Source organism: Chenopodium quinoa, unplaced genomic scaffold, assembly GCF_001683475.1.
Source record: "Chenopodium quinoa cultivar QQ74 unplaced genomic scaffold, ASM168347v1, whole genome shotgun sequence".
NCBI classification, from domain to species: domain Eukaryota; kingdom Viridiplantae; phylum Streptophyta; class Magnoliopsida; order Caryophyllales; family Amaranthaceae; genus Chenopodium; species Chenopodium quinoa.
The window spans coordinates 128526-142256 of record NW_018744757.1 but is presented as its reverse complement, the minus strand read 5'-3'; the positions used below and the strand labels follow the sequence as shown (position 1 = coordinate 142256).

Sequence of the window (13731 nt, the reverse complement as noted above, 5' to 3'; positions counted from 1 at the left end):
CGAGGAGCCTGGGGTCCTTGCGGATCCTCCGATCTGGATGTTGCATCCGAACTTGCTGTCTACCAAGGATCGAGCTCAGGCGATCCTTAGTTATCCAGCGAAGCAGCTGGTGCTGCCGGATGCATCTTACCAGGCTTTCATCGCATCCAGGCTGACTCTTTTCCCTGTTTTTGTTCCGGTTAGTATTTTACCATTTTTTTTAATTTTTCTTTTATTTTCGGAACCTTGACTCTCTTATTGTGTTTTCAGCGAGTCGAGCTAGGTGGTTGGGTGCCTCCAACGGCGGAGGTCACGTATACCGATGCTTTTGGATCGGTAATTCGCGAGATTATCCCGGCAACGGAGGAGTAGGAGGACATACTGAATATTCCTGAGACAGTTGAGTCGGTATGTTTATTTTCACTACCACAAAATAGGGAATAGAGATCGCCTAAAACAACCAATATAGATCGCCTCTAGGGCGCTCTCCTGAGGTGGTGCCCTATAAATTTTATAGAACGCCTCTAAGGGGCATTTGATATCTAACACAATACACATCGTCTATCCAAGATAGGCGCTTCCTATTTTAGATAAAAGGTAAATAAAAAACAAGGAAAAGACGTGCTCTATAAGTTTATAAAAACGGAACGCCTGTCATAGATAGGCGTTCTCTATTCCTCACTTTTTTAATTAAAAAAAATTATAATTAATAATAATAATAATTCATACGTAATAAATAAAAAATCATAACAATAACATTTTATTTATAAAAAATATTACAGTAAAATACAAATATTTGAATGATAATAACTAAATTCCTTGATAAAAATAATTACATTACAAATTTTCTAACACAACAAATTAATTATCAATAGGGTAACAACTGTGCAACGACTTGAATTGCCCTCAAAAGTCAAAACCTCCACACCACTAGCAGCACTTAGATCTAGCCTTCACTAGCCTCAACCACCTTTTCCATTAATAAGGCACAAAATAGAGAAGTCGCATCAAACACCTGCAAATCAAAACATGAAAAATCATGACATGAAAATCAATTCATAGGAGACGAAGATCAAAATCATGACATGAAAATTAGAAATTATAAAAATATGAAAATCAAGTGGAAAAAGATAAAAATCAGAATAAATAACATATAACCAAGCACCAAAAGATCTAAACTAATTGAGAAGTAAAACGAAATCTCAAAATGAAAACTAAAATTTTGACTTAGAATCAAATCATGTACTGTAGATCGATAATAATTAAAAAAAAACAGAAAAAATCATATCAATCACTTTAAATCAACTAAAAAACGGAATTTAACATTGAAATGTGAACACAAATAAGATTACACTTCATATACCTTTATGCATCTTTGGACTCTATAATCCGTTTCATAGCAGCAACACCTCATTACAACGCATCCAAATCATACGACGACGGTTTATCCGGCTCGATCTACGGCGGCGTTGCAACGGAGCATTACCGGTTCGTTGAAACTGACTTGAATGTAATCAAATTGAATTCATTTTTCGGCTCTAAACCTTCAACATTTCTTTGAACTACAATTATCAGATCTAGATTGAATGAAATCGCATTTAATTTTTGAAAATTTGAGGGAAAGATACAAGTGACCATGCGTTGATCTTGATTGTAAAACCGAAAAATAGATTTACTTGCGTAATTATGATTTTTGTTTCATATTTTATTTTTTAGTTTGAGAAGATGAGATGAAAGATGAGAAAGAGGCATGGAGATGAGAGGAGAGAAGGAAGAGAGAGAAAGAAGAGGAGAAGGGAGAGCGGCGTGCAGGTTGAGGAGTAGGGTTTTAGTTTTTTACGGAGCATTTTATAAGGTAAGATTTATTATTATTATAATTATTTTTTAATTATGTTAAAGATCGCTCATCTAAGAAAAACGATCTATATCTAAAGTCATATTTTTTATGTAAAATATATAGAACAGTTAACCTGACAGGCGCTCTATAGGTCTTAACATACGAAGCGCTCATCTTAGGTAGGCGTTCTGTAGAATGCTAGAGATCGCCTATCTAACTTGACAGCTCTATATTGTGTGTTATGTATTCCCTATTTTGTGGTAGTGTTTGTATATGTATTTGTTTTTAAATTTTTTTCGTATATGTTTGTTCGTTAACTGTCCTTGTATTTGGCACAGGTACCGCGAGAGACCGTGAACGGATTGGTGAGGACTATACGTGCTCTCCGAGCTTCTTATCGGTGAGCCCTCGTGGCTTTATCATGCACTAATCATCGAATGGTCACGGTAGGTTTATTTCTTTTATCTTTTATCAAAGTTATTACACAGTTTTCTGTATTAATCTTTGTTTGGATTTTGCAGGGTGTACAGAAGTCGTCTGGGAGTCGCAGAGCATCCTAACTTCCTTTGTATTTATATTCTCTTTTTTTCTTTTTTTTTTTCTTTTTTTTTTGGAAACATATGTACATATTTTTTTATATAGTTTTTGTTCATATAACACACATTTTATATATATGTCATTATTTTTCTTTTGTTTCCAATTTTTTTAAGTAAAGAAAAAAATTTCCCGAGGGAGGGAAAGGGTTCCCGACTTACCCCCCTCGAAAAAGGAACAAAGAAAAGAGGACATGAAAAGGAGAGAGAAAAAAGGGAAAAGAAAAACGAAAGAAAGGAAGAGAAAAAGAAAATAAGAAGAAAATAAGAAAATAAATTAAAATGAAAATGAAATAAAATAAAATAAAGCATAAAAAAGGACACAAGAGTTAACAAAATTTAAGCGTATGATTATTTATAAGATTTCGTCAATATTCCGTTATTATGGAGTTCAAAATACGAAAATATATCAAAACGACATGTCGCGGCAGACCAGACGCGCGCAACTGGATATCTTGCGTGCGGCTGTCACGCGCATGTGAATTGGTTGCGCACGGTAGGCGCGCGCAACTCCTGAGTTGCGCGCACCACCTGCGGGTGAACTTTCCTTAGAGCGAAAATTGCCGAAAAGTTTCCCCTCTTGGGTTTATTTTAGCGTGGTTTTGTGTAGGCTTTTGATCATCTTGCATTCATTCGCTTAGTGGTGTTATAAAGATTTATAAAGAATTAATCTCTTTAAATTCTTTCCCTCTCCCTTTTTATGCACATTGATCAATGGCAAAAACCTTTGAACAACAGTTGAAGCAATGGGTCACTTCCCTTTCAACTGAAGATAAATTAGCCTTCAAAATATACCACCTTGACCCTCTATTGAATTATATGCAACTAGTTATAAAATTTTATTTTCTTTTTAAAGGGAATGAAATCATTGGGACTCGAACCACCATCTCTTTCTTTTTAAAGGGAATGAAATTGTCCCATTACCTAGGCGAGTTTGAGGCTCTACTAGGTTTCCCTACAAATACTCTCCCTGTGACATATTCCCCTAACTTCTCAAATCCCAAACCTATTTTTCAGCGATTTTTTGGTTTGAGTGACAATGATATGGTTAACATTGGAAAAGAAGAAGGCATGGATTTAATTCAATTTATTGAACATTTTGTCGCCCCTCGTGACAACTTGACTAAACAACGTTTTAAAATTCGTGCTATATGTTATTGTCTTGTTGTCAATTGTTTACTTAGGACAGGTAAAGAATACGGAGATTATTCCATGGTGTCCATAGTAGAGCAAATACAGGGATGTCATTCACCCGGTCCTTTAGCTTTGGCAGAAATCGTTCTATGCTTGAATCGCCTTAGAGGAGACCCTAACGAGAATGATTTCACAGGAAGTCCACTTTTATTACACGTACGTTTTTTTTCGTCGTAAAGCAGCTCAAGTTAGGAAGTTATGCTGGCCTGACCAGCGCAATATTTTCCGATGCGCGCGGATGGCGCGCACAACTTATTTTGATGCTTGCGCCACTTGCTCGTGTAAAGTCGCAAATTAATTTTCTTCGTTTTTTTTTCAAATTTGGCTCATGGAGCGCTTGCGAATTGATGAATAGCCAGAAATTTTTAAGGCTCATGGAGTGATAACATTCCTTGGACATCGAATTCTCTACAAACACAAGAATGAAGAAGAATGGACGTCGTTTTTCTGTCATGGGGTTCCCAACATACGCTTTGTGATTCCTTGGTGGAACATAAGTAGTATGGTTGGGAATAGTTTTAATAGTCCCTATATTAGGATTTTAGGGCTATCTAGTACTACTTACATTTTTCCTTGTAGGGTGATGAGACAATACGGAATGAAACAAGTTATCCCTCCTCGGGATTGTGATCCCCCAAAATACGTGGTTCTTAAACCCGAACGGATCCCTCGTTGGATGTAATATTGATCAAGTCTCCCTAGATGGGTAGTTAAAGTCCAACTGTAAGTATCGTGTTATCCTCCTTCTACAAGGCTTGGATGAATGCGACGGACAAGGGTGAGCTAAACAAGGCTCGATCACAAAATCAGGCCACCTTGGCTTGCAATCCACCCAAACCTTTGATGCATTCGGCCACCACTACTCCTCTTAGTGGCAAAAACAAATGAGTGAGAAGAAAATTAGACTTCTCATCTCCTAAAGCTCGTTCAAAGGAACCAAAGAGAAAGGCTCCTCCTAAACATGCGCAATAAGGGGTGAAGATTAAAGAACCTTCACCAAATACTCGCAAGAAGACCCCAACAATTGTTAAAGGAAAAGGAAAACAAGTTGCAAAGACCCCAATTCCTAAATTGAAGAACAGTGTATGGATTAAAAAGAAGAGTGAAGGAGAAAGCCCTAAGGTTGCTGAAACTACTGCAATGGAAACTACTCCTCCGTCTACTGTGACAATGGAGTATATAGTAAAACCTTAGAGATTTACACTATATGTCATTTGTTTAATTCAAATAAAGTGTAATCACTACTATGTTTTTTTTAATTTATTCCCTAGTTCAACAATGACTCTTGTTTTTTTTTTTTTTGGAATTTCGAATGGAATAAAATGAGCTTTATTATATATTTTTTTATATTACCAAATCATAAAGATTTCCTACGTATTCGTATTACCAAATCAAGTCTTTGCTAGTTCTTTACAATGTTTGTACTATGTTTTTTTAAAATATTTTTTCTTCAACCTCTTATGTAAAAATTGAATGAAAAAATTAATCAAACTTTGTTTAATAATTCAAATCAAAACTTAATTTTTATTTTCCGAGTATATGTTATTTTCTAGAAACGCCCTCTTTTTTTATCGCAAGTAAAAATTGTATTTTTATTCTCGCGCAAAAATTCTGGGTTCGTAGTTCGTCATCAAGTGGCGCGAGCAACGTCTAAGGTTGCGCGAGCCTATCGCACGCAACTGATTCCGTTGCGCGTGACATCCGCGCGCAACTGTTTTAGTTGGGCGCGAAACCTGTGCTACGAGCATTTTTTTTTTTGCATTATTACCCCCCCCCCCCAAGTGTAAAGAGTTTTTCAAGGTGTTCGAAAAAATCTGAACACTTGAATGGTATATGTTTTGTTTTTAAATTACCCCCTAGTATTATGAACTTTACCGTGTTATTCAGTAAAGTGCGTAACACTTAGAATCTTTTAATTGAATGCTAAAAAAATGATTTGTTTAATGAATGAACGAGTTTATCCGAATTTCATATGTAATATTTTTTAAGTCGATCAATGTTTATTAGTTGGTGAATTTCATCACCTCCAATATCCATTAATCTGACAGCTCCTCCTGATATAATTTCAATTACGCGGTATGGCCCTATCCAATTAGGTTTGAATTTTCCTCTTGGATCGGTTGGTGGGCCTCTAACCTCTTTTGGTACAAAGTCACCTTCTTTAATATTTCTAGGTCGTACCCTTTTTGTTAAAATGTCACGCAATGCGTCATTGGTAGACTTGTACATGGTGCAAAGCTCTTCATTGTCGTTCATCGAGGAATAACAGCTCTTCATACCTCGCTCTTACCCATTCAGCTTCCAGTAGCTTACTTTCGAGTACGATGCGTAAGGATGGAATTTCCAGTTCAACTGGTTGAACTGCGTCCATTCCAAAAACTAAGGAGCACAGAGTTACTCCTATTGATGTTCGTATGGACGTTCTATAACCCCATAGAGAGAAGTGTAGTTTATTCGTGTTGGGGTTTGGTGAATCCGACTCACCGCGTAAACAAACCCAAAAACGAGACTGCACTCGCAATAAATAAAACCATAAACATAATTAATAACTTAATGACAAGATTAAGATAATAAGATTACCTGACAGGGTAAAGTCGTATCCCCAAATCAAAAGTAATACCTAAATCCACTAACTAATGTAGATAGGGAAGTAGGGTCGAATCCAGAGAGAAACGGGTCTTTCTATTCCTAATTAACTAATATAATCTAGATTATGAAGTAACCAATATATAACTGTGAATAACAAACTAAACTACGGAGATTGAGAATAGAGAGAAAGCAATATATAAAAGGATCTAGGGCATAGGTTCACCAATAAATAATACTCCTGGATAAAACATAATAATCAATCATTGACATTGCATAAATAACATGATTAACAAGCTCTCGCAATTTATTAACCAACATAGATCTAACAGGCTCTCGCAATTTACTAGATCTAAGTTCCTATTGAAAATAGCCTTTAATATCAAATTAACATATGCTCGATTCATCAATTCAATATTGTTATACTTTTACAAGCCGCAATTGTAAATCGTTAAAACAATTCAATAATAAATTATCATGCAATACCAATAATCAATAGTAGTCAATCATCAATGCATCAATTAACCAGATTGTAAAGGGCATTCGCTACGTATTACAATCACAGAATTAATCTACCGGTATTAAATCTCATCTCTCGAATCTCGACTTAACCATTTATAAATTAACCTGCCTATTGAAACTAGACCTAAACATTAATTCTCATCTATCGAATCTCGAATCAATATTGTCAAACTCATGCATAAAAGATCAGGCCTAATCTAGTCACAGAGCATTAAATCAAACAATAGGAAATTAATCTAGCATTGATAATTAACAACAATAAATTACCCCTTCATGTTATTTATGGATCCCCACAAACCCTAGAAATAAAACTACTCACACATAGTAAAAACTAAACTAATCAAAGTAATAAAGCAAGACATGATTAAAGGAATAAAATAAATAACTAAGATTAAGAGAAGAGAAATCGTTACCAAAATAAATCAGGAATTAAGAGTAGATTAAGAACAAAAGTTTAGGAGAAAGAAATCTAAGAGAACAATTAAGAGAGTAAAGAAAAAGTAAAAAGAGAGAGAGGATAAAATCGTATTACGGAGGAGTATTTATACCCCGTAAAAATCCTAAAGTAAAACAAACTAAAACGATGCTAATCGTCAACTAATAAATACACGCGCTCGATCGGGCGAGGCACCGCCCGATCGGGCGCGCCTTTTTATCCCTAATACTAATCTCGCGCCCGGCTGGGCGCGTCACTGGGCACCAGCCTTAGCTTCTCCCGCCCGGCCGGGCGCGCCTCTGGGCGCCAGCCTCTTTGGCCGGGCGGCTCACTTGGGCCTCTATTTGGACTACGAATTGGGCTCCAATTCTTCGGGCCAATCTGGGTTTCCTCTTCCGGTCTTGAATACTCGGTCCAAATGCCCCGGTATCACCTATACCGAGCCCTTAATCACCGGTTCGATGGCTCTAACCGGCCCTGGGCTATAAAATCTGGTCGTGCGTCTCCAATGTTCGTGATTGCTCAAAAATATCCCGGGAAAATACTCCAAAAGCATAAATCCCTGCAAAAGTCAACCAAATCTACGAAAACACTAGAAAACACCAATTAGTAATAAAAGTGGCTCTAAAGAGCTAAAAACACTACTAATTATGACTAAGGGACGGGGGTAAAATACTATATAAAATAGACACATCAAACTCCCCCAAGCCAAACCTTTGCTTGTCCCTAAGCAAAGATCTCATCAATGAATCAATAAATATACTTCACCCCAAAAGTAAAAATCAAGCACAAACGATCTAGGATAAATCAAATAAACATGTTTCAAAATCAACCAATCAAATCCATCTAACTACCAATCTTCCCTAACAATTGTCAAACAGAGCAAACCACAAGAGCATATAGAATTCAAGACTAGTGCTCACGCACTCAACTCTCATTTTTGTGGCGAGTAAAAGATGTACTCGATCGCTCTCCATCCAACCCCTTTATGTGAACAATGCCCTCCCAACTCACACTCTCGTGTGTATAAAACAATGAACGCTCAATCCTACTAGTCGACTCGAAATATGTCAAATCATAACTTGCATTGATAAACAACACTTTCACATTCATACAATTCTATGCACAAAGGTCGGAAGGTCTTTAAAGCTTGTAATGTAAGGCTAGGGTAAAGGGTAGGATAAATTTGGAAATAAGTGAGAAAAAAGCTATGCTTAAAGGAGCCATATCCTAATAAAACCCATGATCAAAATAAATAATGATCATACATCTCCTACATAACCAACTCTAACATCAACCAAATATACTCCAATCATAATAAATAATCTCAACTCTTACAATTTCACTCATAAGATATAAAAATGAAGAAGTAGAGTGAATTAACAAACTTTATTTTCAAACTTGAATATTTTTTCATTGAAGCTCTATTATTTTTCTTTTGATCAACCTCCAACTAGAACATTTGAACATTTTTTTTCTTTCGAAGTTCACTTATTTTTTTCACATTTTTTTTCTTTGAACTTCTCTTTTTTTTCATAATATCACGCTTTTTTTTTTCAAGAAAATATAACTCTCAAAGTGATCAAAAATAAACATGATCAACAACAAAACAACTTCTCAAATCCCACCCAAATTGTGCAAATAATAAGCACACTACAAACTCCCTCATCTCACTCACTAATAGCTCCCCCAAGCCAAGCTTGGGACTAGTTACCAATGGGGCAAAATAGGCTTGTAATATGGCTAATAAACAACAAAAAAAGTCAAGGCAACAACATGGGTAGAAAGAAGGGAACAAATGTATCTACAATCATCTGGAGGCTACCTAAAAGAACAAATGCCTTCGTCCTCCACAATGTGCATAATAATGAATCATATGAATATTACTAATAGTTGCAAACCAATACTCAAATTCATTGACATACCAGGAAATATGGAACTATCACACATTCCTAACCAAATCAACTAGTCAAGCACTAAATTCACAAGTAGTTGGACAAAATTGACGCATATTAAGGTTTCAAGGCAATCAAACTTCAAGTCATGATCAACTAATCCACAATGCCTACCATCAAATACCAAGAATCAAAACAATTTTCTCAAGTAAGGGGCACAGGGAAGCATAATTTACAATTCATTGGAACGTATTTTTGGATTTTTTTATTTTTCAATTTTTTTGTATTTTTATAAATATAAGAAAGCAATAAAAACTAACCTAGAAAGCAAGAAATCTAACCTAAGAAAACACACCAAAAATAAAAGAAAAGAGAAAAAGAAAGATACCAAAACCAAAATCTCCCCCAAGCCAGAATCAGACAATGTCCTCATTGGCTCGGGAACTAGCCCAACATAGCTAGTCCTGATCATCCTCATCCATCGAGCCGAAACCTGCACCTCCACTGCCACCTGCATCACCTGCACCAAAAGAGCTACCACCAAAATAATCAGCATGAAAACTCCCACCTGCCGGTCCCCCGAAAGGAATGTCCTGGCCGTACCCGTAGAAGGAAGAATAGTCAGTGTAAATACCACGGGCAGTGGGCTCCCTATCGTATCCCTGGGGTGGAGGCTGAAACCAGTCAAGGTGAATAGCGTCGTCGGGAATGTTTCCCCGACGAGCATAATCATCGTACATAGGGTAGAGAGCTCTACCCTGGTTCCTCTCTAGGTACCCTAACCTCTGGTCTAAAGAGCCTACCATCCTCCTAAGGTCAGTATGGGAATGCTCTATACGTCCTAAAGCCTGACCTATTGATGAGCGTTAGAACGGTCGCACATTCCACACTCAATCAAATAAATTTATAAATCCTAAAACTAACCCCTAAACAAGTCTAGTGGTAAGTTCGGAGTCGAACCACAAGGAACGGTAATGCTAGATTGTTCTTAATCTAATGCCTAAGCTATGCCGAAGTCGATTTACGGATAAAGGACACTACAACTACACTAAAACACATATAAAAAACAAGGTATGATAAAGTCTACTAGGGGAAAAAATCCACTTAGAACAATTAATAAGCTAATGAGAATCCATTTGATAATCAATCATGCAAAGAAAGAATTATAATGAGAATTAACTACACTCAAAAGTAATCTCTCAAATTCCTAGCCTAGATCCCTCATTGACTAGGTGCATAGAAGAAAATTACCCAAAATGAAATCAAATATATCAATTCTAATTCACAATCCCTTGTCAAACTAAAACCAATATGCAATTAAGTGTGCTATCATGGGAGATCAATCCAATCTAAAACAAACAACATGCCAACATCAATTCAATCAATTTAATCACACAATTATCATCAAATTTATCTCAAATAACTCAAATAATCATTACAAAGCCTCACTCAACACCTAGTAGAAGGGAAACTACTCAAGCATAATGAAAGCAACTAAATAAAGCAATAAGAGAAGAGAAAGTAAGAAATTCTCATTGATATAAGGTGGAGATCTTCAAATTCCTCATTTGATTATCCAAAATCCATGAAAACCATTGTGCTCCTCACTTTCTCTCTCTAAAATTTTGAGAGTTTCTCTCTCTAAAACCTAAAACTAACCTAAAATCTATTCTAAACTGAAAAAAAAATCCCTTTCTTTAATGAGAAAAAAAATCTATTTATACCCCTTACAAAATTTCTTAGGAAGCTCCGCAAAAAGTCAGCTGAAACGGGAAAAGGTCCGACCGAACTCTGTGTAGGTTCGGTCGGACTCAGGGTAGGTTCGGCGAACTCTGTGTAGGTTCGGTCGGACTCAGGGTAGGTTCGGCCGAACTCAGGGTAGGTTCGGTCGAACCTCCCTGATCCTTGTTTGGTCGAACTTTCCTGGTTCGACCCCTCCTGTAAACATGCTGAAAAACTTGGTTGAAACTGCCTTGGAGGTTCGGTCGAACTTTTCAAAAGTTTGACCACACCTTTTTTCGACCGAACCTCTTAGAGGTTCGGCCACACCTCCTCTTGAACTTCCTCTTCTTGCTTCCTCTCCTTCCCTTTTGCTCCTCTTGTCTTTGTCCATGCCTCCATACTTGGCCAAGGGGCCTCCTACCGTGCTTAGGACCGCCATGGAACCTGCAAAAGATAGCAAAGATCACGAGAGCATGGGGATGATAAAATTATGCATAAAGATTATCAAAACAAGCGCAAATAAGCATACTTTTCATCCATAAAAAAAAGGAAGCCATAAGAGGAGAAAAGAGGTAGAAAAACCTAAGAAAAACAGGAGAAAAGAGACCAATACACTACCCCTAAGGGTAACATAAATGTCACTCATCAAACACCCCCAAGCTTAACTTTTGCTCATCCTCGAGCAAAACAAAACAAACACAACGGAAAATGATGTTTTTTTTTTAACTTAACTTTTGCTTATCCTCGAGCAAAACAAAACAAACACAACGGAAAACGATGTATTTTTTTTTAAAAAAAAATAAATAAAAAAAATAAAATAAAACTAGAAGAGAAAGAATATACACTAACTCACTTTCGTAGGAATCACGAATGCATTTAGCGTATGCATCAAGCACTTTAAACCCCATAGATCGCTCTAGAGGACGAGTATGCTCTCGTAAGGGTATCCTAAGAGTTTAACCCATAACTCTTGACAAAAATCAAGGCAAAGCAATAAACAAATAGATAAAATAAATTGAAGTAAAAGAGAGGTTACAAGCGTTCTTAAGTGGATTTTTACAATGGAACAAGCACTAAAGAATGTCAATCTTTCTAAAAAAAAAATAAAGGTATGCACGTTCTAAGATGTCCAAGGTTGATTGAAACATAGCATATGCTAAGCATAGAGAACTAACGGAAACATATTCCATCTTTTGTTCCAACTAATCAAACCACAACCTCTCTACAAGTTTCAAATCCACTTTCAAGTTAGCTTCTCATGATTCCACGAAGGAACCGGAAAATAAGTAAGAAATTCAAAACATGAGAAGGTTACCCAACATCTTGGCTATGCAAACTCGCTCTATAGGCTTGATTCCTATTTCCTTCCACCACTAAATGACTTAACCCTCTAGGATCAAAAGGACTTTCAAGGTTGTAATACACAGGCTAGGAGAGTAAAGGTGTGGAAAACTTTTGAAATTGGTGGTAAACCTACATGTGAAGCTCGGGTGGAACTTTTTCCACAAGATCCAAACGAATCCAAAACAAAAGTACCAACTATGCTCATAAAATAAATTTCCCCCAAGCTTATTTAAAACAAACTAACAAAAATAGGGAAAAAAAAACAACTATAACAAAATCATTTTGTGCTTTTCATTCTTCTTTTACCTTTTTTTTCGACATTTTTTTTTTCATTTAAAAATCCTTGCCTCTTTAACTTTGGACGACTTTTTCTCAAAATGCATTTGCTTTTATGCACAAACTTATATACAACACATACTTGCTTTGCAAATAAACTCATAATTCTAAACTTGCACCATAAACAATAAAACAAGCTCGAAAACTAAATTGCTTCACAAAACTAAAGGTAGAAAGTGAAACCAAGGCTTCAAGGCTTGTATTGTGGCTAGAGAAAAGAAGGTATATGGCTCAAAAGGGCTAGCAAGAGGGGCAAATATAAACTAAACTCAAAAATAGAAAATCTATCCTATAAAAAGAGAAATTCCTTTGTCATCCCCTAAAGTGGCACGGTCGCGATCTTGGGAGCTAAAAGTCAAGTTCTAGATACGAGAATGCAATAGCCAAGGATCCAAATATGCCGCTCAACAAAGTATGATGAAGGCTTGAACAATTTACCTCACTAGGGATAGCAATAACTAACTCTTGATTTCATATCCACCATAGAGAGCAACTCCATCTTACCACAAGCAAGTGAACTAGGGCTTCATGGTCTCAAAGTTCTTAACAACTACCTTAGCATATCATATCCTAGAGTCAACCTAACACATTCTCAAACCGTGCAAACCTTTATAATTTAGGAATAAAGACATTCAAGAATACAAGTCCAAGCGTATTATGTCAAAAGTAAGAACAAAACAAAACACATTGCAAATTTGCCTTGATAGAAACAAAATCTTTTTGGAATTTTCAAAATAAAGAAAATGGAAATGCATATACAAATGTGCATGGCATATATGAATCAAAATTCCACCAAACATGATAGAATACCCTCCCCAAGCTTGAATGAGGCAACATGCTCAAACTTTAAACCAAAGAATCCATGGGAGGAGAAAAGAAAGAAAGTCATCCAACCAACCAACATATGTCCAACAAGTCACAAATCATTATGGGAAGAGCAAGGAAGGATATTACCGGATATTAGGTGGGTATAGTACCCGCAAATGACCCAATTAAACCTTCTTGAAGCCGACTACCTCTAAAATTGAATCTTGTTTTCCATGTGCTAGCAAAAGTGGAGTCAAACTTCCTTGATTCTTGATCCAAACCAATGCATAAGAGTATATTAAGTTATGTACCTAGCACCAAGCACACAAACATTTCCATGAGGCCAAAAACTGTTCTAAAAAAAAAATGAAAGCAATAAACACGGGTTACTTCCCGAGAAAGGCTTGCTTAAGGTCCAAGCTTGACCGCTCTAGTAAATAATATTGCAAGGATCGTAAGAGCTTATCAAATGCACTACTA

At 36.4% G+C, this 13731-nt stretch overlaps 1 long non-coding RNA gene across 1 annotated transcript; it reads right to left on the bottom strand.

The window, feature by feature from the left end:
* Positions 1 to 763: 763 nt before the first annotated feature.
* Positions 764 to 1975, bottom strand: LOC110703726. The gene is made up of 2 exons (XR_002507749.1): positions 1343 to 1975; positions 764 to 994 (listed from the first exon to the last, which is right to left on the bottom strand). It is a non-coding gene; the product is annotated as an uncharacterized LOC110703726 (long non-coding RNA).
* Positions 1976 to 13731: the final 11756 nt, after the last annotated feature.